Here is a 27,510-nt window from a genome sequence, read left to right on the forward strand (position 1 = left end):
AGGTGGGCTAGGTGCGCCTGTTACTTCTAAAAATGGTGAGCTAGGGCTCTCACAGCTGTTCTTCAAGCAGTTGATGAGCAGATTCTTCTTTGTGCGGGATCAAACCGATGTAGTTTTTTTTTAGAACTGTGATCCAAGCACGATTGCGGGATTCTCCATCTGACTTTGTCGTATCATCTTTTTCTTTGGAAGCTGGACCGCTCAGCTCTTATTTGCGTGAAGTGGTTGCTTCTGTACGCCTGCTCAAGGCAAGGTTTTCATATGAATACTTGTATGATGTCACGAAAAAGCGTTTGTATTCTGATATTCTTGATCTATTTTTGCCATTACCGGTTTACCGAGCTGCCTACTGGCTGGGTCCTGAGTGCGATCTGCTAAAGCGAGTTAAAAAAAATGCCGGTGAGACCCTCAGTTAAAACGTTCTTTTTTCGAATACATACCGACACTCTCCCTGTAAAGCGATGGTTTCAAAGTAAAGGTATTTTTATACCTTGCTTAGTGGACTGTTTAATCTGGAATAATCCGCAAGCAATAGAGCATATTTTTCTTGACTGCCATGACACCGTATTTCTGTGGGACGTACTACAAAGAACTCTTAAAAAAGAATTGCCAATAAGCACTTTTGGAATCCGGTTTCTTCCACCTAGACCAACGAGCCGACGTGTATAGTCTGCAGCAACACGTTTACATATTCGTAATGTCATGGGTCACCGCAACAAGCATGAAGGTAAGAAACAAAAGCATTATGCGTCACATCCGGGTTGACAGGGAAAAATAAAAAAAGAGCAAGTGGGCTCGTCCGGGATTTGAACCCGGGACCTCTTGCAAAAAAAAAAAAAGAAAGAAACTAGACCAACGAGCCTTTTTTGTTTCTTGCATGGTGTTTATTACAGTAGGACTCAACCCGACATTCACCAGTTCCGCATAGTCAGGGAATGGAGTCACACACAGAGAAGGCAGCGTTCATACTGTGAGTAGAAACGTTGGTTTCACTTTAGAAGGGTGGTAAGGATAAGCTCCTCACCAAAATAGGGTACCAGTCCGGTTGTACACCGAGTCCATCATAAACAGGTTCTAGGTGTAGGGTCATTTGGATAAAATGTACCCTTCTAGGTACCTCAGTTTCGGCGTTTCAGTCCATTATTCGCGTTTTCCACAAATTGCATTCCCATGACAAAAAACATATCGAAAGGTGCACTATTATCAGAGGTTGGCAGCAGCTATCGTACAATATGGGCGTTAATCTCAAAGTCTTTCTTTAAAGTCCGTTGGAGGACGTCCCACAATAGGATGGCATCGGTGCAGCTAATAAAACAATGTTCAATTGTCCCTGGTACATCACAAAGGCGACAGTTAACAGAAGAGACAAAGATACTCTTTTCTTGTAGCGATGTTTTAACCGGTATGGTTTCCCTATGAACTTTATAAAAGAATGTTTTGCAGCAAGGGGATAAATACATTTTGAGAACTCGCTTTAGTACATCGTGGCCTGGCCATTTAATGTATATTGATCGGTAAAGTGGAGGCGGAAATAGCATGGACAGTATGTCTTTGTACAACGTTTTGCGCAACACAGAATACAAGTATTCAGTGGAAAACCAAACTGTCAGGAAACGAACCGCCAAGCAAACTTCTTGCATGAACCCCCCCAAGCATAAGCGCGAAGAAAAATTTGAAGAAACAACTAAATCAGGTAACGCATTAACAAGTGCGACTTGCATGTATGACCGAATTATAGGATGCGAAGTATCGCGAAAAAAGAAGAAACGAGGCACTATTTGCTGCACATAAAGATGTACTAAGCCCAGCCCACCTTCACTAACAGGCCTAAAAATATTGTCTCGCCTCATGGACTCAAAAGTTGAAGACCATACGAATGTTGCAAAGATACGGTGAAAGCATTGGATGTATAGCCAAGCACAATGAATAACTTGCAATACATAGTAAATTTTTGTTGCCGAGAAGTTGTTGTAGACTTCGGCTTTCCCAAAAATAGAAAGTCGTTGTGGAACGAATGTCTGGGCGTAACTTTGCAGGGCCGAAACCCGTTCTTTCCAATAGTGTGCGCTTAATTTATATGCGTCTAGCGACACGCCAAGATACTTTGGCGGGACATCAGTCCACTTAACGCCTGCAAACTGTTCTGGTGTATAGCACCATGAGCCAAACCATAAGCCTAAACTTTTTGAGGAGTTCGCGCTCCTGATACGCTGCCAAATTCTTCTATTCTCGATACTACCTTTTCAACACTGCACTTATCCGTGCAGAAGAACGCTAGATCGTCTGCATAAGCTAAGACATTTACTTCATTACCCAGTATATTGAAGCCATGCATGTGACTCGACTGAATTACGCTTAAGTATAGCGGTTCCAGGTAAAGGAAGAATAGTAGTGGGGACATCCGGCATCCTTGTTTTACTGATGATCAAATAGAAATGGGTTCGGAGAGTTGGCCATTAATAACTAAACGAGTAGTACAACAGGTGTAGCAAAGCCTAACGCCTTTATACACAATGGCGCCAACATTGACATGCTCCAGAAGAGAAAATAAATAGGAGTGACTGACACGATCACAAGCTTCAGCAAGGTCTACCTGGAGCATTGCAAGCTGCTCAGTGGAACCATAACAGTATTGAAGAAGTGTACGGGCGATATGTATGTTGTTTTGAATTGATCGGCCCCTGATTCTACACGTCTGATGGGACAGGTACAGTCACCAGCAACACGTTTACAAATTCGAAATGCATTGGCTCGCTGCAACAAGCATGAAGAAAAAAAAAAAGCATTATGCGTCACATACGGGCTGGCAGAGAAAAATAAAAAAGGAAGAAGTGGGCTCGTCCGGGATTTGAACCCGGGACCTCTCGCACCCAAAGCGAGAATCATACCCCTAGACCAACGAGCCGACAGGTGCAGTCACCAGCAACACGTTTACAAATTCGAAATGTATTGGCTCGCTGCAACAAGCATGAAGAAAAAGCATTATGCGTCACATACGGGCTGGCAGAGAAAAATAAAAAAGGAAGAAGTGGGCTCGTCCGGGATTGGAACCCGGGACCTCTCGCACCCAAAGCGAGAATCGTACCCCTAGACCAACGAGCCGACATGTGCAGTCACCAGCAACACGTTTACAAATTCGAAATGTATTGGCTCGCTGCAACAAGCATGAAGAAAAAAAAGCATTATGCGTCACATACGGGCTGGCAGAGAAAAATAAAAAAGGAAGAAGTGGGCTCGTCCGGGATTTGAACCCGGGACCTCTCGCACCCAAAGCGAGAATCATACCCCTAGACCAACGAGCCGACAGGTGCAGTCACCAGCAACACGTTTACAAATTCGAAATGCATTGGCTCGCTGCAACAAGCATGAAGAAAAAAAAAGCATTATGCGTCACATACGGGCTGGCAGAGAAAAATAAAAAAGGAAGAAGTGGGCTCGTCCGGGATTTGAACCCGGGACCTCTCGCACCCAAAGCGAGAATCATACTTCAAGGGGAGTATGGTAGCGCGATTCAAAGACGGGACAAGAGAAGACACAAAGGGACACACGAAGCGCTAACTTCCAACACTGTTTATTGTCGAAAACCAGGTCGTACTCATACACTCAGACCACATGAGTCACAGGCACGTGAACAGATTAACAATCAGAGCGATACATTTTGTGATATGCTAAGCCATGCGCAAAAATTTCAGTTCTTTTTCAGAGAGAGCCAATGATGGTTTGCTGATACATGAATCCCCTAGGGCATCAATCTGCTCGGCTTCTACTATAAGTCTAGTGAGTTCGCACTTGTTTCTACCGGTAATGATTGTTGATTCGAAGAGAGGGGAGCACTTATGTTGCTTACAATGAAGGGAGAGAAACCCATCTGATACAAGTTTGTCGACTTTATTTTTGTGTTCGATGAATTTGGGGCAGTAAGATTTAGTACGAAGGGGGGCACAACCGTTGAATATTTTTTAGAACTTTTAGACTTGTACATGAAGTCAACATTTGTGCAAAGAAATGACATTGCGTACCTTCAAAAACAAGGGGTCTTTATAGGATCCTGCTTAGCGCCTGTTTTAAGCAACTTGTGCTTAGCCAAGCTAGACAGAGACCTGTGCTCACGCATCAATGATACAAAAGTTGTTAAAATATTTCGATTTGTTGATGATTTTTTGGTGTTTGTGAATGTTCAGCCAGACAACTTTGACACAGAGTGTTCAGCTATTAGTAATATTATACGCGAGTGCCTTTGTCCTCTAGAAGTTACGTTCGAAGTGCCTATAGAACAAAAGATCAAATTTCTGGATATTAAATTTACCTTCGGTGATGAACTAACTTGCTGGTGTTACAGTCCCCGGACAAATAAACCGTTGTTGTCATATCATTCAGCCCATTCTAAACTGGTAAAAAGAGGAATTTCGAAAATGTGTTTCACTAACGCACTAACTAAATCATGCCATCATTGCACTGACGAAGCCTTCACACAACAAGCCATGCGGCTACATGAAGCGGGCTATCCCAATCATGCACTGACATCAGTTGCAGAGGGAATACTTCGGCAAGTGCAGCAATCAGGGACTGCTGAACAAGCGGAAAGAGATAGTAACCGAGAGAAAAAAAGACCAACAGTGATACCTTATATCCACCGGTTGTCGCACAACCTAAAGAAAATTGCCCGCCGGGGTAACACTGATGTGGTTTTTTCAGCACCCAACAAACTAATCAGCCTGTGCAGGAAAACAAGACCAGAAAAGAAAGAAAGTGCCCCTAGCTGCCAAGTTAAGCACAGGAAGAAGTTCAGAGAATGTAAGACTTCAATTATATATCGTATACCCTTATCGTGCGGGAAGTATTACGTCGGACAGTCGGGCAGATGCATTAATGATAGACTGCGCGAACACAAAAATAAAGTCGACAAACTTGTATCAGATGGGTTTCTCTCCCTTCATTGTAAGCAACATAAGTGCTCCCCTCTCTTCGAATCAACAATCATTACCGGTAGAAACAAGTGCGAACTCACTAGACTTATAATAGAAGCCGAGCAGATTGATGCCCTAGGGGATTCATGTATCAGCAAACCACCATTGGCTCTCTCTGAAAAAGAACTGAAATTTTTGCGCATGGCTTAGCATATCACAAAATGTATCGCTCTGATTGTTAATCTGTTCACGTGCCTGTGACTCATGTGGTCTGAGTGTATAAGTACGACCTGGTTTTCGACAATAAACAGTGTTGGAAGTTAGCGCTGTGTGTGTCCCTTTGTGTCTTCTCTTGTCCCGTCTTTGAATCGCGCTACCATACCCCCCTTGAAGATGCATTTCCAACAAGCCCACATTGCAACCCTCGTGAGAATCATACCCCTAGACCAACGAGCCGACAGGTGTAGTCACCAACAACCCGTTTACAAATTCGTAACGTATTGGCTCGCTGCAACAAGCATGAAGAAAAAAAGCATTATGTGTCACATACGGGCTGACAGAGAAAAATAAAAAAAGGAACAAGTGGGCTCGTCCGGGATTTGAACCCGGGACCTCTCGCACCCAAAGCGAGAATCATACCCCTAGACCAACGAGCCGACAGATGTAGTCACCAGCAACACGTTTACAAATTCGTAATGTATTGGCTCGCCGCAACAAGCACGAAGAAAAAAAGCATTATGCGTCACATACGGGCTGACAGAGAAAAATAAAAAAAGGAAGAAGTGGGCTCGTCCGGGATTTGAACCCGGGACCTCTCGCACCCAAAGCGAGAATCATACCCCTAAACCAACGAGCTTTTTTTTTTCTTTATTACCTTGATTTCAACACCACTCAAACGCGTACAAAGTAGGTCACTTGGTGCAGAAAATTAATATTACATCACTTCGACAGACTGTACATATTTAAAAGGCACTCAAAGAGGATATCACAGACACCAAAGTGTCAAGCTCCAGAAACCCGACAGGTGCAGTGGCGTAGCAACAGGGGGGGCCGGGGGGCCGTGGGCCCCGGGTGCAAGGGGCCGGAGGTGGGGAGGGGTGGGGGGTGTCATACGCCTGAAGACGCCCCTCTTTCCGCCGGCTTGACTGGACGCAAATTGCAAAGAATGCTCCTGTATCCAATAGCCCGAGCTCGTGTACCCGATGTGTTGCGCCGAAGAATTGTCGGCTGCAGCTCTATCAACACCACACGAAATGATTGCACGAATATGCGGGCTAAAAAATTTAATTCGCAAAATGGTCGTTAAACTATTCGCCTTAGCGGAACGTTTCATGTGGAGTGCGCTCATGCCATGTGTTCATGCTGGGAGCAGGAGTCGCTAAACATACAGTGAGGGGTTGTAAGGCGTTGAGGCTCTTGGGTCCCTCTTCCGTTCAGAACGCGCAGCGAAGACGAACGAAGACAGCAGCAAGAGGGCGTTCAACAAGCGCGCCCGGCTCTCGCATTTACGGCGAAGCGTTCGTTGAGAGCGACGTTGCATAAGTGCAGCCGTCAAAAGTCGCGAATGGGATTCTCTGGATCGTCTTCAGACTCGGTGCGGCCGAAGAGTTTGGCAGCGTATGACTCGACAGGCTGTATATAGTCGGGGGCGCCGCGATGTTCAGCTCGCTTTTACTTCCCCTCTCCCGAGCGAGCGGGAGAAGCCGCTGCGAAACCTGCCGTTATGTTTCGCGCTTTCCTTCTTACCCTCGAAAGTTTAAGAAAACTGTTGTTGTCGTATGTCTTCATGTCACAAGTACAGTGTCAGCTGCACAGAATTTTGCGAAAAAAACGTGAATTTTGTCAGGATATTTCCCGATATTCTATGAAGTTATGTGTCTTTGTGATTACTAGGAATTAGGTAGCGTGAAAAATATGGCAGATAAGTAATAACCATATCCTTAATAATCCCTCAATTAATACTTATAGAGGAAGCACTTCAATTCCAGAATTGAAGACTCAAAGTCATAACAAAAGCTTCTTAAACAAAATCGTTTTGGGTGCTACTACCTACAGTACTTTGACACTGCGGGCGGCGCCCAGTATGGCAGTAGCGAAAGAAATATGAAATAGTGGACCAGTGAGGTTGATCCCTCAACCCTCTCCATTGCGAGTGCAGATCAACCGGTTTCGCTGGCACGGGCTTCAGCGCAGTCTTTTTTTTTTTTTTTTTATGGTGACGCCAAGAATCGACGCGAAGCGTGCTCTATTCTGTTCCCAATCTTTTGGTGGTACCGCAGCTCGGATAATCACGTTTGTCCGTATAGCAGCAAATAAAAACAAGGCTTTATTGATCAGAATGAAGAGAACTCGTAATTTTCATAACATTGGCGCCCGCGCTGCAGGGAGGCAGGTGGCGTTTTCCGTTTTTCTAATATGGTGGGGAGATCAGCGTCACTCAGATACAATTTAATTTTCGTTTTCGTTCAGGGCTGCCCACAGCCGAAATACTGCGGGCCATAGTATCTACGACGATTTTTGTGAAATTGTTGTTTGGCAAGATATCAATTTCAGGCTTCAACTTTACAAATGCATTATTGCCACTAAAATTGGTAATTAAAACTTTATATTTTTTTACTTGTGACGTGACCCGTATTTGCCACGATGCCGCATTTGTATTAGTTTCCAAGCCTTACAGTCTTACAGAAGATGTGCACATGCGCTTATCACAAGTTATCAGTGCAGCACCCTGTGTTATTTGGCGCAGAAAAAGCAGCATGTACTGGCCTCGAGCTGCACCACTGGAAAAGCTGGCGCCACCGTCGGTGTGACGTGCTATTAGGGATCACGTGGACATAGCGGCCGCGTCTGCTGCTTCGGGAGAGCCGAAGCGACCGGAAAACGAGAGTATAAGTTCCCTCGTACGCTGCGGTCCTCATTTAGTGGCGAGATTTTCCCGCTTCGAGTGTCTCTTCTACAACGATTGAAAGCATTACAATAGGTAGTGGCTGCCTTTGAAGGCGCGCAACATGGTAGGCACCCGCCGTGGTTGCTCAGTGGCTATGGTGTTGGGCTGCTGAACACGAGATCGCGGGATCGAATCCCGGCCACGGCGGCCGCATTTCGATGGGGGCGAAATGCGAAAACACCCGTGTACTTAGATTTAGGTGCACGTTAAAGAACCCCAGGTGGTCGAAATTTCCGGAGTCCTCCACTACGGCGTGCCTCATAATCAGAAAGTGGTTTTGGCACGTAAAACCCCATAAAAAAAAAATGGTAGGCTACTACTCGGTGCCGCAGTGCCAGACGTATGCAACGGAGCCCGGTGTCAGCCTTATTCATGCGTAGCCGCAGGACAAGAAGCTGCGTGAAGCTTGGCTCGCGAAACACAAAACCGGCAAACAGTCATCGGCTACAAGTCGGGTATGCAGCAAGCACAGACACGAGGAAGATTTCTGCTACGGCGCCGGATCTGCGATGTTCTAAAAACGCGCAATGAGACGCTCGCCCGAATCCGCTTCCCGAATAATGTCATGACGGTTTGGTCTATGAACTTGTCGTTGCTATAGATGCTGGTCGTCTTCATTAACAGCAAAAGGGGGGAGGGGTGCGCGACCCTCATCAAAGATGGTGGGTTAGAGTGCCTTAACTATATCTTAACTGTGCCTGAATTAACTTCGCCTTGATTCACTGCAGGGGAAAGGGAGTGGTAAGAAGCACATTAGAAAAAAAACCATGGCATATGGTCATGTTTGTGTTATGAATTAATGCACTGGATTACAAAAAAAAAGAAGTAGCGGGAAATCGCACGCTGAGCACTCCGATAAACATATAGTGTGACGCAACTCGCGAAATAATGTTGAAACGTCCAAGAATTTTGAAGAAAAAAAAAGGATTGAATCGTCGCGACGGCACATCACAGTCCCCGTATAGGCGTCGAAGTCTCTACAATGAAATTATTTTTGAGCAGCTCTGATAGCGCCCACGCAACAATGGTTGCTTGTATACTGTGAATGCTCATATTCTGCGGCCTAAACTCATGGCACGGTGCGAGAACGCGCGCGCGGAGAAAGCGAAACAGTACGCGGACAAGCATACAGACGCGCAGTCGGTCGCTGCGAATCTGCGCGATCGCTGCATTGAGGCTTCTTTCTATTACGCTCCATTTAGTTATACAAACACTATAAGACCATATTTCACATAGTTTGCTCTCAGCGTTTAGCTACCTTCCACGCAAGAAGCCGGTTCGGGAGACTCCATCGCGGCGACCGCGCGCAGTGGCGTTCACTGTACGTATTCGGTAAAGAGATAGCGTCTGTAAACGATTCTGTGCTTTCAGTTTGCCCAAGATTGGTATTTAGACAGTAAAAAACGTCTCTCGTTTCGTAAATATTTACAGAAATGTCCGGGAGAGCTCGCGCGTGGTGTTTTCAGCGAGCGCTGACAGCAAAACCTATGAGGAGCGCGCCGCGTGATCCCTCATACTACGCCAGCGAGGCGCTTCCGATAGATGGCGACTCCGTACCTCCTCGCCGCCAATACCTGCTGCATTCGCGATCTCTGGGAAAAAAAGCGAAGGAGAGGGGATCCGGCGCGCGTGCGCGATATCCAACGCGGCTGCACTGGTGCTGAAACCCAGAAACTGTCGATATCCTCGCCTTCCTAGACCACTGTGGGGGGGGGGGGGGGTGCCAGAAGACCTATGGGCCCCCTGTGCCAGATGACCTAGCTACGCCACTGGACAGGTGTAGTCACCAGCAACACGTTTACAAATTTGTAATGTATTGGCTCGCTGCAACAAGCATGAAGGAAAAAAAGCATTGTGCGTCACATACGGGCTGACAGAGAAAAATAGAAAAGGAAGAAGTGGGCTCGTCCGGGATTTGAACCCGGGACCTCTCACACCCACAGCGAGAATCATACCCCTAGACCAACGAGCTTTTTTTTCTTTATTGCCAGTTCTCGACGTTTTCACATACTCGTACATCTCATGAGCAACACAACCGAAAACACCAAAATAAATCAAATATTCCACGCCTCATGTAGAAAAAGAAACATTCTGTAATACTGCGACCAGTACAACTTGGCCGACTTTGTCTTAAAATTCTTTGAGGAATGCCAACGCTTCAATCTTCGGTAGCCACTCAGGTACAACTTCTCCTTTTTGTACTTCAATAAAGCGTGACATGTATTCACGGAAATGCAGGCGCGCAGGCCACGCGTCTGGGTCACAATTGAAGCCTTCCATTCGGGCTTGCCATAGACAGTAGAGGCCTGTGAGCATGATGAGGTCAAAAGGGACCCCATCCTCATTATCTAACGGCAGAAACCTGCTGCCGTGCGGATCCAACGGGAAATCTTTCTTTATGGTTCTTTGGAGGACATCCCAAAAGAAGACCCCCTCCCAACAATGCAGGAACACATGGTCTACTGTTTCTGGTTTTTTTGCAAATCAGACAGTTGGAACCCCACGGCATGTAAAAACCGCGTTCTTCCAAAAACGTTCTCACTGTAAGAGTGCCCGTGTGAAGCTTGAAGAAAAAAGATTTCACTCCTGGCTGCACGTGCATTCTTTTTACGCGTTTTAAAACAGTGTTACATTGACCTCTGCTGTACATGGTTCTGTACATCGGCACTGGAAAAATAAAATCACACAGGTCACTGTACAATTTCTTTCTTTTTACACTGAACAGATAGTCATTCAAAAACCGTACTGACAAAAAACGGACACTCGCTACTATCTCTTTAAAAGAAACGAATACAGTACCAGGCATCATTCCACTGCTGATGACAAACTCTGGTAACGCATAACAAAGTCTCACTTGACACACCGCTCTTAAGAACGGGTCGTTGACGTCACGAAAGAAAAAAAAATCTAATTACAAGCTGTCGCACGAAAAGGTGTGCCAGACCCAGCCCCCCATCTTTTACTCGCCGAAAAAGATTTGTGCGGCTGCAGCGTTCCCAGCTGGACGCCCAAATAAAGACAGCGAAAACTCTATGCGAATTCTGCACATACACTCGCGAACAATACAACACTTGCATAATATACCATAATTTACTAACAAAAAATAAATTGCATACTGTCGCTCTGGCGAAAATTGAGAGATGTGCACATTTCCACCTCTCCGCTTTTTCTCGCGTTTCTTTCACTTTTTCTAGCCATAAATCATCAGTTTCCTTATAATTTTCAAGGGGAACGCCGAGGTACTTTACTGGTGTTTCAACCCATCTCACGTTAGCAAATCTGTCGGGGGCTGACGGCCACTCGCCATGCCAGAACCTCAGGCACTTTCCCCAATTCACAAAGCTCCCCGTCACTTCTCCAAACCTTCTTACTACCGCAACGGTCTCCAGCAGACTCTCTTTTTCCGTACAGCACACAGCTATATCATCAGCGTACGCCAAGAGCTTTACCTCCGACGCCTGCAATCGGAAGTCATGAACCCGATCATTTTCAATAATTGCTAGGCATAACGTTTCAATATAAATACAAAATAAGAGCGGACTCTCGGGGCACCCTTGACGCACACTCCGCTGGACCTCAACGGGGCCCCCCAATCTGTTGTTGACTATGAGGCGCGTTTTGCAGTTTCGATACGCTATGGATATACCGTCCGTGATGATTGAGCCTGAATTCACATGCTCAAGTATGGCAAATAATATGACATGGTGTACACAATCGAATGCCTTTTCTAGGTCAAGCTGAAGGATTGCGACTGCCGACCGATAAGCATCACAACACTCAAGCACACACCTCAAAGAATGAATATTAGTAAAAATAGAGCGACCCTTAATACCACAGGTGTGATGGGATCCTACAATCTGCGTTATAACTGTCTGAAGTCTACTAGCCAATATTTTCATAAATATTTTATAATCACAGTTACTTAATGAAATTGGTCTGTATGAGGTCACAAGTCTTAGCTTATCTTTTTGTTCTCTTTTTGGAATGAGCACAGTGTGTGCTTGGGAATATGACAGGGGTAACGTTCCCAACTCAAATGCCTCATCAATAACATCTTTCAACTCAGAGGAAAGTTCATGTTTGAATGCTTTGTAAAATGCCGCGCTCAGACCATCCGGCCCGGGCGACTTGCCAGAGTTAACATCATCTATCGCCTCTTCTATTTCTGCTATTGATATCGGTGCTTCGAGAGCTGCTGTTCTTTCTTCTGACAGTCGCGGCATGCGTTCCAAGAATGCTGTTTTAAAGCCTTCCACATCTACTGATTTATGGGCAAATAGCCTTTCACAGAATCGAAAAAACGCTTGGCCTATGCCCTCTGTATCTGTTATTTCAACACCGTTTTCTTCTATCACATCGATGTGCTTGCGGCGAGCATGGGCCTTTTCGGTTCCCTGCGCTCGCTTTGTGGGCGTCTCCCCGGCAGCCCAAGCCGCGGCTCTGGCCCGCACGAGCACTCCCCGATAGCGTTCTTCGACTATTACTCCGAGTTTCTGTTTTATGCTACGGATGTCGTCCTTAAACTTGCCCGGCTCTCGACGCTCAAGCTTAACCAGCCTTTCGAGCATCGTTCTTAAATTTCTTTCTTTGACTTTTTCCTCATACTTAAGGCAGCTAGATCGCTCTATGGCTTTCATTTGGACATGTTGCTTTAATAAATCCCATTGTGCGCCAACAATGGGCATTCGTTCTGCTTTCATATCGTTTATCGCCTCTTTCACAGGTTGAATAAAGCATTCGTAGCTCAGAAGCTTTCCGTTTATTTTCCACAATTCCCATGAAAATGTGTTTTGTTTTCCCTTGCTTCCCATCAGACATTTAAGTAGACAGTGGTCCGAGAACGACGCGGGTTCTACATGATATTGGGTGCACAAGGGTAATGTCTTTACAGACGCATAAATACCGTCAAGGCGAGCGTGACTCCGTCCTTGAAAATGCGTAAACTGCACTTCTCTCGCTCCTTCGAGGCATTCCGCTACATCATCTACATCATGTTCTGCAATTAACCGCGACAATAGCTGGCTACGTCTGTCTTTATACCCGCGCGCGTTGCTTCGGTCCCGAGTGTTCAAAACGCATTTAAAATCTCCTAACATTAGAACATGTTTGTCTTTACCCAGATACTGCCCAGTGCTAAGAAGAAATATGTGCCTCTCATCTCTACCGTTCGGCGCGTAAACACATATTGCTCTCCAGTTAACCTCACTATAATGAAAATCAACAACGATCAATCTGCCACTTTGGCATGAATGAACATTCTCTACAACGAGGTCCATTAACTTTTTTTTAAAATAATAGGCATCCCACTGACTTGCCCACCGCGTGACTCACTGTCACGTAATAACGAGACGTGAAGCGAAGCATCATGCCTCGGTTCTGCTCCTCCCCTTCAACTTTTGTTTCTTGCACTGCCAACATATCGAGGTCGTGGTCCGCCAACAATCTGTACACTTGGTTCTGCTTTTTCTTTGCGGCCAGGCCTCAAACGTTTAAAATGACCAAACTAAACGACAGATTGTGAGCCATGTTTTTTAAATCAAGGTGATAGGACCCGAAGCATGACGCTTACCTCGCACGTCTAGCGTACCGCTAGACACCTTCGGATCCGCCCGGTTGCCCAGTGTCTTGGTGCTGCCTCGGCAGCTCGGCAGTGGCCTTCCTTTCCGTTTGGACATTTGAGCGTGGTTTAAGGCTGGGGCGTCTCCCCGTCGGCGCCTGCTGGTCGGCAGTTCCTTCAAGCGGCCGTTTGACAGCCGGGCTAATTCTGGTGTTGGAGGCTTGACTGTTTGGTATGCACGTCTTGGTTGACTCCGCGTCGAAGCCTTCTGTTTGACTGTTTTCCATTGTGTCGTCGTCCGCAGGCGCAGGTGTTGCTGCGATATCGGTCTCTGCTGCTGGCGGCTTGGCTGTAGCCTCCGTTGTCGACTGGCTTTGCTTGCCTTCCGGTGTATTTTCGCTGGTCTGCTCCTTATGGGCTTCCTGATCTCCGCTTCCTTTCGTTGCCTCCTCGGCTTCGGTCACATCCATTAAATGCTTCTCGGTGTACTGGTTCACACCTCGTCCGGTAGCTGTGGCGTAGGACCGCGTGCACTGAGCGTCTTCATGTCCATATCGCCGACATATTGTGCACCGGGGCACTTTGCAGTCTCGACGGACATGTCCAGAGCCTTGACAGCGAAGTCACTGCATTGGTCGACCCGGAGCGACCACTAGTGCAAGTTCTCCAGCTACCTGTACCTGGTGGGGTAGGTCCTCCAACTTCAACCCAGTTTTTAACTTCAACAGCACCGTCCGGGTGGTCGAGTTCTTGTCGTGGACTCCCGGAACGCGCCACTGCTCACGCTGCACGTCTACCGCCTTTCCAAAAGCGGCAAGCGCTGTACGCACGTCATCGTCAGCTACACCGTGAATGAGCCAATGAAGGCGTAACTTCCCTTGCCGATCCTGTGGGTCCACTACGACGCAGCGACGCCCCTTAACTGTCATTTCCTTCAAGGCTAGTAGCTTCTTCGTAGCATCTGCATTGGACATGGTAACCGCCCAGACATTGTTAATCTGATAGACAGCAAGTGCTACAACTTCCGGCAGCATCCCGGCAAGAGCGAGAGCGTCCCTGAAATCTTCGACTCTGTAAGGCCGTGCTCGCACGTCGCCATGCAGAAATACCGTATTGGTGACGATTCGTCCGGTTGGCAGTTGTGGCAAAACAAAAGAGCAGTCTTCTTCTTCTTGGTTCCTGTTACCGCGGCTAGTAAGGGCCGCAATCGCCGCTCCAACGGAGCTCATGATTCCGCGATCCACACACCACGGCTGCCGGAAGTAGAATCCCCTAGACCAATGAGCTTTTGTTTATTATTGCCTGATTTTTGGTACATAACTTTTCACAAGAGACAACAATCACCGTAACGAAAACCAATGTAGAATATACATTTGCTGTGGGTGCCCGTATTCAACCAGCATCGTGCTGGCTCAGTCTAATCAAAATTCGCGCAAATCCACCACCGGCTCTACTCTTGGGAGCCACTCGGGTGGTTCCTCTGTCGCTTTATGGATAGCGACAAACCAGTGCATCTGTTCCCTGAAATACATTCATGCAGGCCGCGCATCTTTATAAGCATGGTATTCTGCCATTCTCGCGCGCCAAATACAGTGAAGGCCCAAGAGCATAATTAGATCAAAAGGCACCCCATCCTGATTATCTATGCTTAAGTAACGAATGCCATACGGGTCTAGTGGAAATACTTTCTTTAGTGTCCTCTGCAATACATCACAGAAAAACACGCCTTCCCAACAGTTTAAAAAAACATGATCTATTGTCTCTGGCTGCTTGCAAATTAAACAGTGTGCTCCCCACAGTAAATATACTCCCTTTCCCTCCAAAAACTTCTTAACTGGTAATGTTCCCGTGTGTAATTTTAAAAAGAAGGTTCTTGTTCCTGGTGGGACCTGCATTTTCTTTACTCTCTTTAAAACATCGCTGCTGGCCCAAGCAGCGATGCAACTTCCACCGTACAAGGACCTGTACAATGGCACTGGGAAAAGAACGTCACGCAAAGCACAATACAGTTTGTTTTTGTTCACACCAGACAGGTAATAGTTCGCGAAGCGCACTGAAAGAAATCGGATACTCGATACAACTTCTTTGTAAAAACCTCGAATCCCTCCCGAAAACTCTTCGGTTGAAACCACATACCCTGGCAGCCGTCTACTCAGCCTCATTTGGCATACCGTGCGCAAAAAAGGGCCGGTTGCGTCCCTAAAGAACAAGAAGCTGTTTACCAGCTGCCGTACAAAGATGTGGCCCAACCCCAGCCCCCCGTCTTTTACCCGCCGGAACAAGTTGATCCGGCTACAGCGCTCCCAACCCAACGCCCAGACAAAGACGGCGAAAATCCTGTGTAGCTTCTGAACATTTGACCGCGAACAGTGCAATACCTGCATTACGTACCAAAGCTTGCTGATAAAGAAAAGGTTGCAAACGGTGGCTCTGGCAAAAATAGAAAGGTTAGTGCCTTTCCACTTTTCAGCTCTCTCCCGCGTCTCCTTGACCTGCCCTTTCCAGTACTGCTCGCTATCACTATAAGCATCCAGCGGGACGCCCAAGTACTTGGCGGGGTCGTCACCCAATGCACGTTGGCGAAATGATCTGGCTTCGTTGGCCACGATCCATGCCAGAGCCCTAGTGTTTGAATCCCACCGATGGCAACGGTTGTTGTGGTCGCACCGATGGTACGACCTGTTGGGAACTCGGCGCTGACGCCCGTTGTTGCACCTGGGTCGCAAGCCCCAAGGGTAGCGTTGGCCTGGCGGCCTGGGGTACAACTGGAAGCATCCGAAGGTCCCGGCAAAGCATGAGTCGACTGGTAACAACAAAACAACTTGTTTATTTTAACATCGCAAAGAGTTGGCGGTCAGGTTGACCGAAGTAGAGAGACGGGAGTGCACTTTACTCAACAGAAGAAATCGGAGCCCTCCTTTTTCGTCCGGGGGCAGCTGTTTTTATACTCTCGCAGTTGAGGGCAAGAAGGAACCCCTCAATAGACGAGCACGTGATTGTACAATGAGATAAGGTGACGCATACTGTCGTGGCGCCGCCGGTCGGGCACAAAGAGGAGAAGGTAACTCCTACTGTCGTATCGCCTCCGGTCGGGCACAATGGCTGGGAGGAGAAGGTGACTCCTACTGTCGTATCGCCTCCGGTCAGGCACAATGGCTGGGAGGAGAAGGTGACCCCTGCTGTCGTATCGCCTCCGGTCGGGCACAATGGCTGGGAGGAGAAGGTGACCCCTGCTGTCGTATCGCCGCCGGTCGGGCACAATGGCACATACACCCACACACGCACATGAAGACACGTGGCATCGGAACATGCCTGGACGCGCTTGGCGGGGAGCGTAGCGGCGACGCCGAACGGGCCAAAATGTCTGCCGCTTTGTTGCAGTCGCGCCGGCTAAACCGCGCGTCGTAGGCGAAACGTAACACTAGACACTTCGACCGGTTAACTCCACTACCAGTGACATGGCTGAATTTACGGACACATTTGACAGCCTCAATTATGCTCCCCTGATCCTCCGCGAAAGCAGCGACATCATCTGCATAAGCCAGCAGTTTCACTTCGACTTCTTGTAGCTTGAATACATTAATTCTATTGTTTTCCATCAATCTCATGCACAGTGTTTCAATGTAGATACATAACAACAGAGGGCTGAGGGGGCAGCCCTGACGCACAGAACGTTGCAGGCTAATGGGAGCCCCCAAACCCTTATTCACGATCAATCTCGTCGTACAGTTATGGTACGCCAGGGCGACCCCCTCGCAGATTACAGGTCGGAGATTGGCATATTCTAAAACGGCAAATAAGATTTCATGAGCCACGCAATCAAAAGCCTTCTCGAGGTCAGTTTGTAAAATGGCAATCCGACCATTACTATCATCACAGCACTCAAGTACACTGCGCGCTTTGTGAATATTAGCAACAATAGATCGGCCTTTTATTTCACATGTCTGGTGAGGCCCCGACAATGTCCTGTATCACTGACTGCAATCTTCGCGCCAATATCTTCATAAAGATTTTATACTCGATATTGGTGAGTGCTATGGGACGATACGCCGCAACATATCTTAATTTCGCTGCATCATCAGTTTTAGGAATGAGTACGGTGTGTGACGACCCATAGGATGGAGGCAATGTGTTCCATTTGTAAGCTTCGTTAAAGATTACATTCAATACTGGGCTAATTTCGTGCTTAAATTCTTTATAAAAACCAGCGCTAAAGCCGTCTGGTCCGGGCGATTTTCCGGGGTTTAAGTTGACTACGGCCTGTTCAACTTCGGTTACTGTTATCTCTAGTTCCAATCTTTGTTTTCTTTCGTCGTCCAGTCGGGGTATAGCACGCAAAAACTCATTCCCAAATGTGGTCGCGTCCACTTTGTGGTACGAGAATAGCGCCTGGCAATGCTCATGAAAAACTGCTTTGATGTCATGTGTGTCTGTTCATAAGGTCCCGCCCCATTCTATTCCGTCGATGTGATTCCTTTCAGCTCGTGCTTTTTCTAAGCCTAGCGCTCGTTTCGACGGCGCTTCGCCAGCAGCTGTGTCTTCTGCCCTTGCCCTCACCAGGGCTCCCCGATAGCGTTGCTCTTCAAGTTGCTCTATCTGTTGTTTCACTTTTCTTATGTCTTCTATCGATTTGCCCGGTGCCTGAGATTCCTGCCTGAGCAGTTTATGAAGAATGGCTTTTAACTCGGTCTCTTTTTGTTTCTCCGCGTAACGAATACAAGTAGCCCTCTCTATTGCCTTTATTTTTAGGGTTTCTTTACTCAGCTCCCACTGTTGCCATACGTGAAGGTTATTACTGGGGTCTATTTTCCTTATTTCTTCGCTTACTGCTTGGTTAAAAGGTTCATCCTCAAGAAGCTTGTTATTTAATTTCCAAGTTTCCCATGAGAAAGCGCTACCTTGCTTTGGAATTCCTATGCAGTGTTGAACCAAGCAATGGTCAGAAAAAGACACTGGCACTACCTCGTAACTGTTACACTGCGGAACGATTTCAACAGACGCATAAATGAGGTCGAGCCGTGCATCACTAGAGCCCTCAAATCGTGTGTACTTTACAGCACGCACTCCTTCGAGGCACTCTGCCACATCCTCTAGGTCCCAGTTCTCAACGATTCGCGACCACACTTCAGTGCTTTTGTCTCTAAACGCACGGACGCTTGTTTTATCGCACGCACTGAGGACACAGTTGAAATCGCCCATTACTATGAGCTGTGTCCTCAATGCGTGCGGGGACACAGCTTATTGATCCACCTTGTTGGGGGCGTACAAGCACACAATACGCCACTCGTTGTTGTTGAACGAAAAATCGACGACAACACACCGGCCCGACACACGCAAATAAATTGCACGAACTTCTAGCCCCGGCAACTTCTTTACAAAAAAGTACACAGCCAGTGGATGTGCCCACCGCATGACTGACTACGGCAGAAAACCTAGACGTGAAACGTCGCACCATAACGCCGGTCTCTTCTTCACCATCGACTTTCGTCTCCTGCACGGCTAGCACGTCAATGTCGTGCTCCGTTACAAGCCGGTAAAGCTGGCCTTGCTTTCTTTTCCCTGCCAGTCCTCGAACATTTAAAGTAGCGACTTTCAACGGACACGCTGGAGCCATTTCAACAAAAGGGGAAGAGACCGGCAATATGGTGCTTACCTCTCGCGTCTAGCACAAGGCTAGACGCCGCCATCGCCGCCAGTGCGGTCCGGCGGAAGAACATGAGCGTGTCCTAGGGACTCCGAATTTCCGGCGCGCTTGTCTACCGGAACGTTAGGGCGCGGCCGAAAAGAAGACCGCCGGGCTTGAGGCGCCTTTGCCGGGGGCTCCTCGGCTCCAGGCGTCGCCGTCTGGTCACCGTCGGCGCTGGTTTGGGCGTGGGAACGCTTCGCCGCAGCGGAGACGCTGGTCGGCGTGCGGGCCCCACTCTTGTCCGGTTGCAGCTCGCTCGGACTCTTGGGCTCGACGACCTTGGGCTCCGGAGCTTTCTCCCCATCCTTTTCGGTTGTCTCGTTTGACCTAGGCAAGTCGTCCGCTGGTAGTTGGCTCGGTGAATCTTCCCCAGTGAGGGCGTCACCGCCGGTAGACGCTGACGAGTCGAGTGGCCCCGTCTGCTTGCCTGCCTCGTCCGTTCCCCTCGCTGCATCCTCGGCTTCAACGACGTCCATGAGTTCCGGGTTCTCGTCCGTCTTTCCCAGCCCGGTAGCCGACGCGTAGGTACGGACGCAGTCAGCGTCCGCGTGTCCGTAGCGTCTGCACTTCGAGCACCTGGGCACCTTGCAGTCGCGGTGAACATGGCCCGTGCCATGGCAGCGCAGGCACTGCATCGGCCGCCCGGGTCCCACCACAAGGGCCAACTCACCGGCGACTCGAACCTGGTGGGGCAGGTCGTCCACCTTCATTCCCGGCTTGAGCTTGAGCAGCACGGTTCTCGTGGTTGAGCCCTTCTCTCTCATGCCTTGGACGCGCCAACGCTCCCGCGTCACCTCGATTACGTTCCCGAACGCCGCAAAAGCAGTCCGGATGTCTTCATCTTGCACTCCGTGGAGCATCCAATGCAGGCGCAGTTTAACTTGCTAGTCCTCGGGGTCAATAACAATGCTCAGGCGGCCTTTAACTTGCAGCTTTTTGAAAGCAGCCAGTTTCCTTGTGGCTTTCGTGCTGTTGAGCGTCACTGCCCACACATGGTTGATCTGGTAAGCTCCCAACGCCACGACGTCGGGGAGCACACCAGCGTTGGCGAGGGCGTCTCGGAAATCTTGGACCCTGTAGGGCCTCACCCGCACGTCGCCGTGCAAAAGCAACGTGTTTAAAACAACACGACCGGTGGGCAAAGCAGGCAGCAAGATCTCATAGTCCTTTCCATCTCCGACGCTCCACCTGTTTCCGCGGCCGGCAAGGGCCGCTATCACTGGCCGACAGAGAAAAATACAAAAGGAAGAAGTGGGCTCGTCCCTGATTTGAACCCGGGACCTATCGCACCCAAAGCGAGAATCATACCCATAGACCAACGAGCCGACAAGTATAGTCGCCAGCAACACGTTTACATATTCGTAATGTCTTGGCTCGCTGCAACAAGCATGAAGGAAAAAAAAGCATTATGCGTCACATACGGACTGACAGAGAAAAAATAAAAAAGGAAGAAGTGGGCTCGTCCGGGATTTGAACCCGGGACCTCTCGCACCCAAAGCGAGAATCATACCCCAAGACCAACGAGCCGACGGCTGTGACCGTCAGCAACACGTTTAGATATTCGTAATGTCTTGGCTCGCTGTAACAAGTATGAGGATAAAAAAAAGCAATATGGTTCACATTATGGGCTGAGAGAGAAAAATAAAGAAAGGAAGAAGTGGGCTCGTCCGGGATTTGAACCCTAAGCGCGAATCATATCCTCAGACAAACGAGCCACTTGCTTTTTCTTTATTACCGACTTGGCAATATACAAAACGAGACATTTGAATAATACATGACGGTCACGATAAAAGCGTCCGCCATTGTTGACTGACACGGGGGCTAAAAACACTTGAGTTTCGCAAGCTAAGTCATAACATTTGAGCCATGTTGCTTTGTCTTTTTGCAAGCTATAGAATTTGTTGATATAGCAAATACTTTCAATGTTGTGTTCTCTAACATGTCGGGGGTTTCATTCAGCATGCCTCACTGCCATTCTAATTTTCCATAAACTATGCAAGGACAACAGCATGAAGATCTCATATGGTACAGTGTCTTGATTTAGAGTAGGCAAGAAACGAATCCCGTATGGCTATAATCGGTAAGTCTTTCTTTAAGGTTCTCTGTAAGACACCCCAATGGAAAATCGCATCCCAACAATAAAGTAAAGAATAGATGTGTTCGACTATCTAGGGTTTCCTGCGTAGTCAACAAGTTATGTTCCAAAGCAGAAAAAGTTCTTATTCCTCTATCCATGGTTTCACAGGTAATGTATTCGTGTGCAGCTGGACCAAAAAAGTAATTCACCGATGGACGCACTGGCATCCGCTTTACTCTTTTTGGTACGTTCTTTTCAGGTCTCATGCAGAACATCGAGCCACACAATGGTGCCGACTACATTGCATCGATCAGGTTCATATTTAAGCGCTTTCATGGTGCCCGACTGAGATACTTAATGTAAAACCGAACCTTCAACCGCCGAAATGCCCAGCGTACTTCCATTAGGAAAACGCGCATACTGCCTTGATTGCACCGACGAGACGAAACAATGAATTTTGGTATAGGTTCGGGCGACTCTGCCTTACTTGAAACGAAGTTAACAAAAATGCTCCTTTTGGTCCCGTAAAAAGACAAACCTAGACACAATCTGCCGTATGAGCAAGTGTGGTGGACCATTCCTCCATTTTTTACGGAACGAAACAGATTGATGTGACTCGTGCACTCCCAGCTTGAACCCCATACAAACACTGCCAGTACTCTGTGCAGTCGTTGTACAGGGTGATCATTTTTAAGTTTTATGTAATTTTTTTTTTAAATCGCCTGGGGCACATAGCATAATTCTTGTGCTTGAGCTGGATTAGTCGAAGAGTCGGACATTGCTAGCAAGCGAGAATATTTGAGCAAAGCGTTTGTTCGGCTTGGTAATCCCTACAGTTATTAGTGCTTTAGCGCAGCACCTACAAAAAAGCACACAGATACACGAACGGAACAGGCGCTAATTCCAACTAACGTTTAATAGTGTAAAGTGTTCTTTTTGTCTGTTTTTCTGCATATATTCAAAACATCGGGCATTAAACGTTTCTTGGAAGTTAGTGCCTGCTCCGTTCGTGTCTCTGTGTGCTTTTTTGTAGATTCTGCACCAAAACACCAATAACTGTAGGAATTACCAACTAGGACGAACAAACGCTTTGCTCAAATATCTTCACTTGCGACCACAGTGCTATCAATACACACGCGCGCTCGCGAGCGCTGAGAATTCGCGGAGAGTGATACATTTTAGAAACTATACAACGACATTTCGACGCAATCTACACTTGAGCGTCCGAGGCTCGTCTTCAGCTATATAGAGTCCCTCGTCGAAACACAAGGCCCTTAAAAGCACTTTTAAATTCATGGAGTTCACGTTGTAACAATATTCAAATCAAATCAAACTTTTATTGCTGACACCAAAACGTCGTAGAGACAGCCAAAAAGTCACAAGTCGGTTTGTCATAGGAACTGTGCCCCGCGTTTTCCCATCAAATCCAGGGTTTATTTTTTTTCTTTCTTTCCCTACAACTTACTGACTGCAGACGCCCTTGTACGGGTCCTCTGCAGTTTTTACGCGCTGCGCAAATGTCGCGCGCTCGATATCGCGCGACTTGTTCCCCTTCGACCTTTTCACGTGCGTTGTGTAACCATCGACGATAGCGCGCGCCTCCCTTGGGCCCGGCGCATAATATAGCACACACGAAACGTGAGTGTGTACTCAAATCGACCGCACTTTGCAAATAACAATGAAAATAAATAAGCAGGAAAGGCGACCGGGCCGAGGGTCGGCGGCGTTATGTATACCGATCGAAGTCGAGGTTAAGGCCGCGGACATTCCTGCACAGACGCGCCAAAAACTGGGTCGACGCACACTGAGGCAGTGTGCCGAGCTGTGCACACTTCCCGTTCCTGGTGAGATTGGCGGCCGCGCCACGCTGTAGCGAGGCTGGACACGTACGCCACGCACTGCCCCGAGACATCCTTCTTTTCGCGCACTTCTCCTTCCGCCCGCCGCAAGAAGGTGGCCGTAGCGGAAGGAAGAAGCGCCCAGCGGCTTTCCGGTTCGAAGGGCAGCCCTTATCTCCGCAGAGGATCGAGCCCGCGCGCGCTCGGCGTTGTGCTCCGCGGACGTGGCTGCCCCGGTCTGGCCGCCGCGTGCGGCCATTGAGGTGCGCCTACTGTACGTTCCGCACGGCCGTTTCGCAACGACTTCGCCACCGCGGAGCCACGCTTGAGTCGGCGTGCAAACCGGCTCGAGCCAGCGCCACTCGATTCGATGTGCCGACGTGAACGAGTTCCTCTCGTATGTATACACACACGTCGACCCCTACCGTGTCTGTACACTCCTCGCAGGGCCCGCGGGCCCGATCCTCGTCGCTTTGCTTTGCGGCGTGAAATCATTAAACTGCGGGTACTAAACTGCTCGCGTGCCTTATGAGTGTACTCTGTATGTGGTGGATTATTGTACGCTGTTGTACATTTCCTTTCCTATACTATGTGCCGTTTACAGCGGTTAGACTGCGAAGCGCAAAGGAGACTGCGCTACCGGCTCCGACGCCACACGACCCCGTGCGACGCCTTCCGAGTGCAGCAGAAAGCCCGAGTCGCCGCAAAAGGGGAACGGCCAACTCCATTCACTTTATGCGATAACACATTGCATATATGAAACAAATTGTGGCGTGGCACACCTAAAGAAGTATCCTCCAACACTACGGGATACCAACGTGCACCGATAACGCGTGTTGTGCGGACGCTGACTTATAGCAATTAAATAGTTCTATGTCACATACAGGCTGCCCCACGTAGCTTGAGTCCAGGGGCGTAGCCAGTTGAGGGGCTTATGAGGCTTCAGCACCCCCCCCCCCCCCCGAAATTTTTTCGTGCTATCCATGCGCCGCCGGCCAAAACAACCCTCGGCGCCGGAAATCATGCTCGATTTTGTCTAGAATGTCCTTTTCACGCTCGAAAAAAACGTTGTAGCGCGAACATTACGAAATCGGACTGGATTTCGCGGCAACGCCCATGCACCGGGAGTCACATATCGTAACGCAAGGACGTCCTTGCGAGCACAAAGTTCCAAAGGCGTGGCTGGTGGGCTCGTCGCGGCATCTGGCTGAGGCCGCGGAATCGGGAGCGCTTGGATTTCAATTCTGACACTTTATGGGTATAAAGTTCTAATAAACATTTGCTGTGAAAGGTGCATTGGTATTTCCAAAGTCGTGCTTTAGATTTTCAATTCTGGAACTTTGTGGGCTTAATGTTGTTATAAACATTTTACGCCAAATGTGCGTTGACTTTTCTAAAGTCTTAGGTCGGAACATACAACGAGACGAGCCAAATCAACACACTATCAGACAAGGTGACAAAACACGCAGCGAGATACGATGAGACAAAGCGTTCTAGTGGTTCATTTGTGCTATCATATCGCATAAAAAAATATCAAATTTCTTTTTTACCTACGCCAAAGCATTCATGTCAAGACACTAAAGCCAGCCAGGGTAACTACGTTCTTATTTTTCTACTTTGACTTTTATTCGTGAGGACACATTGAGCCTCCTAAATTTTTTTTATTCTCGCTACCCTACCCGCGGGCTGCCAGAGCCAGCCAGAGCGCATGCGTTTTTCTTTTAATTTAATTATGGGGTTTTACGTGCCAAAAGCCCTTTCTGATTATGAGGCACGCCGTAGTGGAGGACTCCGGAATTTTCGACCACCTGGGGTTCTTTAACGTGCACATAAATCTAAGTACACGGGTGTTCTCGCATTTCGCCCCCATCGAAATGCGGCCGCCGTGGCCGGGATTCGATCCCGCGTCCTCGTGCTCAGTAGCCCAACACCATAGCCACTGAGCAACCAAGGCGGGTTGCGTTTTTCTTGAGTTGCCCCGAAACCACCGCGCGGCGTACTTCGGTGCGCGTGTGGTTTTCTCTGGCCGAGTGAATTTTCGCCTAGCAGAGTTTTGGACGCCTTCTGGCTAGCAGACGAGAAAAAGCAACAATGGTCGCTCACCGCCATCACTGTGAAGACTTGACGGATTACACCGTGTTCGCTCAAGCGCAACCTCTCCGGAAAGTCTTGTCTCGCCGGTGTGGAATACCGCGCACTATGCGTATGGTTCTCGGTGGACCAAGCATCTCACGTTTTCTTCGATATTCATTCGGTAGCCACCTTAGGTGCCCAAAGTAGGCATTGTATTGTGGCCAACATACTCTCCTTTGCGTTTTTTTTTTTCATTTTGGTGCCCCCGCCCCACAAAAGGAAAAAGAGAAAGATACATTGTTGCGGCGCAGCTAATTGTCGCATGGTGACAGTTTGTTACTTCTTTTGCGGAAAGTAATCGGCCACGGTACGCTTCAGTTGCCGGATACTATTATTATACTATTGTGACAGCAATTATATGAAGACTCCAGGCGCATTCCTGCTGTCGCCGTCATGTTTCGTATGAAGTCTCAGGGCAATAACGTCGTGACCGCGCGCCGCATGCTCTATGTGCGAGTGAAAGAGTGGGGCGTGGGGGGGGGCGGGGTGGAATGGGTGAGCCGATGATGGTGGCTCAGTCTTGCGTGCGCAAAGGAGAAAAACATGGATGGAGTGCATGGAATGGGGGCGGGATCTAGGATTTTGTGAATCTGTGATTGCGCTACATGTTTATTTGCCTTGTTTGACGCATTTTATACAGGCACTTTTTCTTAGATACGTAGATTTATTGGAGACTTATACGTATATTTAAATATCTTGTTGCGCGGTTTTGTGTATACGTGAAGTGAACTTTCTTTCCAGTGACACTTTTTTGCCCTTTATAAAGCATTTGTATATTCCATTGTATCTTCGCATTTCTAATGAACGGGGGCGAGTTAAATGAAAGTGAGCCTGCCCACCCTGCGCTATGGTTCGGTTCATTATCTGCGAGGCATGTGCGTAGCACACAGGCATGTTTCATTTACAAAAGTGACACGCAGATGTGAGGGTAAATGTTCTTTAATGCTCTCATACACTGGATTCAACATGGTTGCGTGACGTAATGGACACTTCAGAATTTAAGCAGCGGGGTGCCGTGAATGTTTTGACAGCGGAAGGTGTTTCCCAAAAAGGAAATTATTCGCTGTATGGCTGCCGTGTACGTTGAACATTGCATTTCATTGGCCACTGTGAAGTGTTGGAGCGAACGGTTGAAAAAGGACGTGATAGTTGCAAAGACGATCCAAGACCGGGCCAAAGATATCGTGCAATCACTCCCAACACAAGTGCAAAAGTTGCTGAGCTGATGAGACATGAACGGAGGATAAACATCGATGAACTGGCAGAGCGTGTGAACATCAGTCGCGGTTCGGTTCACACCATAATTCGTGAACATCTCGGTCATCGGCTCTTGTATGCGCAATGGATGCCCAAGATTTTGAACCACCGCCAGAAGAAGGTTCTGCGCTGCCTTGACTCATCTGATCCGGTATCACAATGAGGGTGACGACTTCTTGTCTGCAATTGTGATCGGGGATGAACCATGGTGCCACTACTACGAGCCTGAAACACGACAGCAAAGCTTACAGTGGAAACATTCGAATTCACCGCCCCCAAAGAAAGCAAAGGCCGTCATTTTCGCCGGAAAGGTGTTGTTTACTACTTTTTCGATCGTCAGGGGCCATTACTGATAGAATTTTATAAAGCCGGAGAGACTATCTGTTTCCGATATTGTGAAACGCCGGATCGGCTGCATGTCGCAATCAAGAACAAACGACGTGGAAAATTGACGAATGGGGTCATATCGTTCCACGACCTGGCTATGGTGTTGGGCTGCTCAGCACGAGGTCGCGGAATCGAATCCCGGCCACGGCGGACGCATTTCGATGGGGGCGAAATGCGAAAACACCCTTGTACTTAGATTTAGGTGCACGTTAAGGAACCCAGGTGGTCGAAATTTCCGGAGTCCTCCACTACGGCGTGCCTCATAATCAGAAAGTGGTTTTGACACGTGAAACCCCATAATTTAATTTTCAGTTTTTTCGCAATGCCCGTCCCCACGTCGCTGATGTGGTTAATACAAAACTGGCAAAGTTCAAGTGGGAAACGCTGCAACATCCGCCATACAGCTAAGACCTGTCGCCTTGCGACTTCCACATCTTGGGGCAAATGAAAAAACAGCTTAAGGGAAACAGATTCGTGTCGGACGATGACGTGAAAGAATCAGTTGCAGATTTGTTGAAGCAGCAACCTAAGGAGTTTTATGAGGCGGGAATCACCCGACTCGTTAGTCAATGGGATAAATGTCTAAATGCTGATGGAGACTACTTTTAAATTAAGTACCCCATTTGTCATATATTTGCATTGGCTCACTTTCATTTGACTCGCCCTCGTATATATTGCAGAACGGCTTTATATAGCAATACACGACCGGTGACAGCTGTTC

At 48.1% G+C, this 27,510-nt stretch overlaps 6 non-coding genes across 6 annotated transcripts; all 6 read right to left on the reverse strand.

Annotated features, from left to right (window-relative positions):
• Positions 1-2,833: 2,833 nt before the first annotated feature.
• Positions 2,834-2,905, reverse strand: TRNAP-UGG (transfer RNA proline (anticodon UGG)). Its single transcript has one exon. It is a non-coding gene; the product is annotated as a tRNA-Pro (tRNA).
• Positions 2,906-3,030: 125 nt separating this feature from the next.
• TRNAP-UGG (transfer RNA proline (anticodon UGG)) lies at positions 3,031-3,102 on the reverse strand. Its single transcript has one exon. It is a non-coding gene; the product is annotated as a tRNA-Pro (tRNA).
• A 128-nt stretch (positions 3,103-3,230) lies between these two features.
• TRNAP-UGG (transfer RNA proline (anticodon UGG)) lies at positions 3,231-3,302 on the reverse strand. The gene has a single exon. It is a non-coding gene; the product is annotated as a tRNA-Pro (tRNA).
• A 2,189-nt stretch (positions 3,303-5,491) lies between these two features.
• Positions 5,492-5,563, reverse strand: TRNAP-UGG (transfer RNA proline (anticodon UGG)). Its single transcript has one exon. It is a non-coding gene; the product is annotated as a tRNA-Pro (tRNA).
• Positions 5,564-5,691: 128 nt separating this feature from the next.
• On the reverse strand, positions 5,692-5,763 carry TRNAP-UGG (transfer RNA proline (anticodon UGG)). The gene has a single exon. It is a non-coding gene; the product is annotated as a tRNA-Pro (tRNA).
• Positions 5,764-20,552: 14,789 nt separating this feature from the next.
• Positions 20,553-20,624, reverse strand: TRNAP-UGG (transfer RNA proline (anticodon UGG)). Its single transcript has one exon. It is a non-coding gene; the product is annotated as a tRNA-Pro (tRNA).
• Positions 20,625-27,510: the final 6,886 nt, after the last annotated feature.

Source organism: Dermacentor variabilis, chromosome 1 (genome assembly GCF_050947875.1).
Source record: "Dermacentor variabilis isolate Ectoservices chromosome 1, ASM5094787v1, whole genome shotgun sequence".
NCBI classification, from domain to species: Eukaryota; Metazoa; Arthropoda; class Arachnida; order Ixodida; family Ixodidae; genus Dermacentor; species Dermacentor variabilis.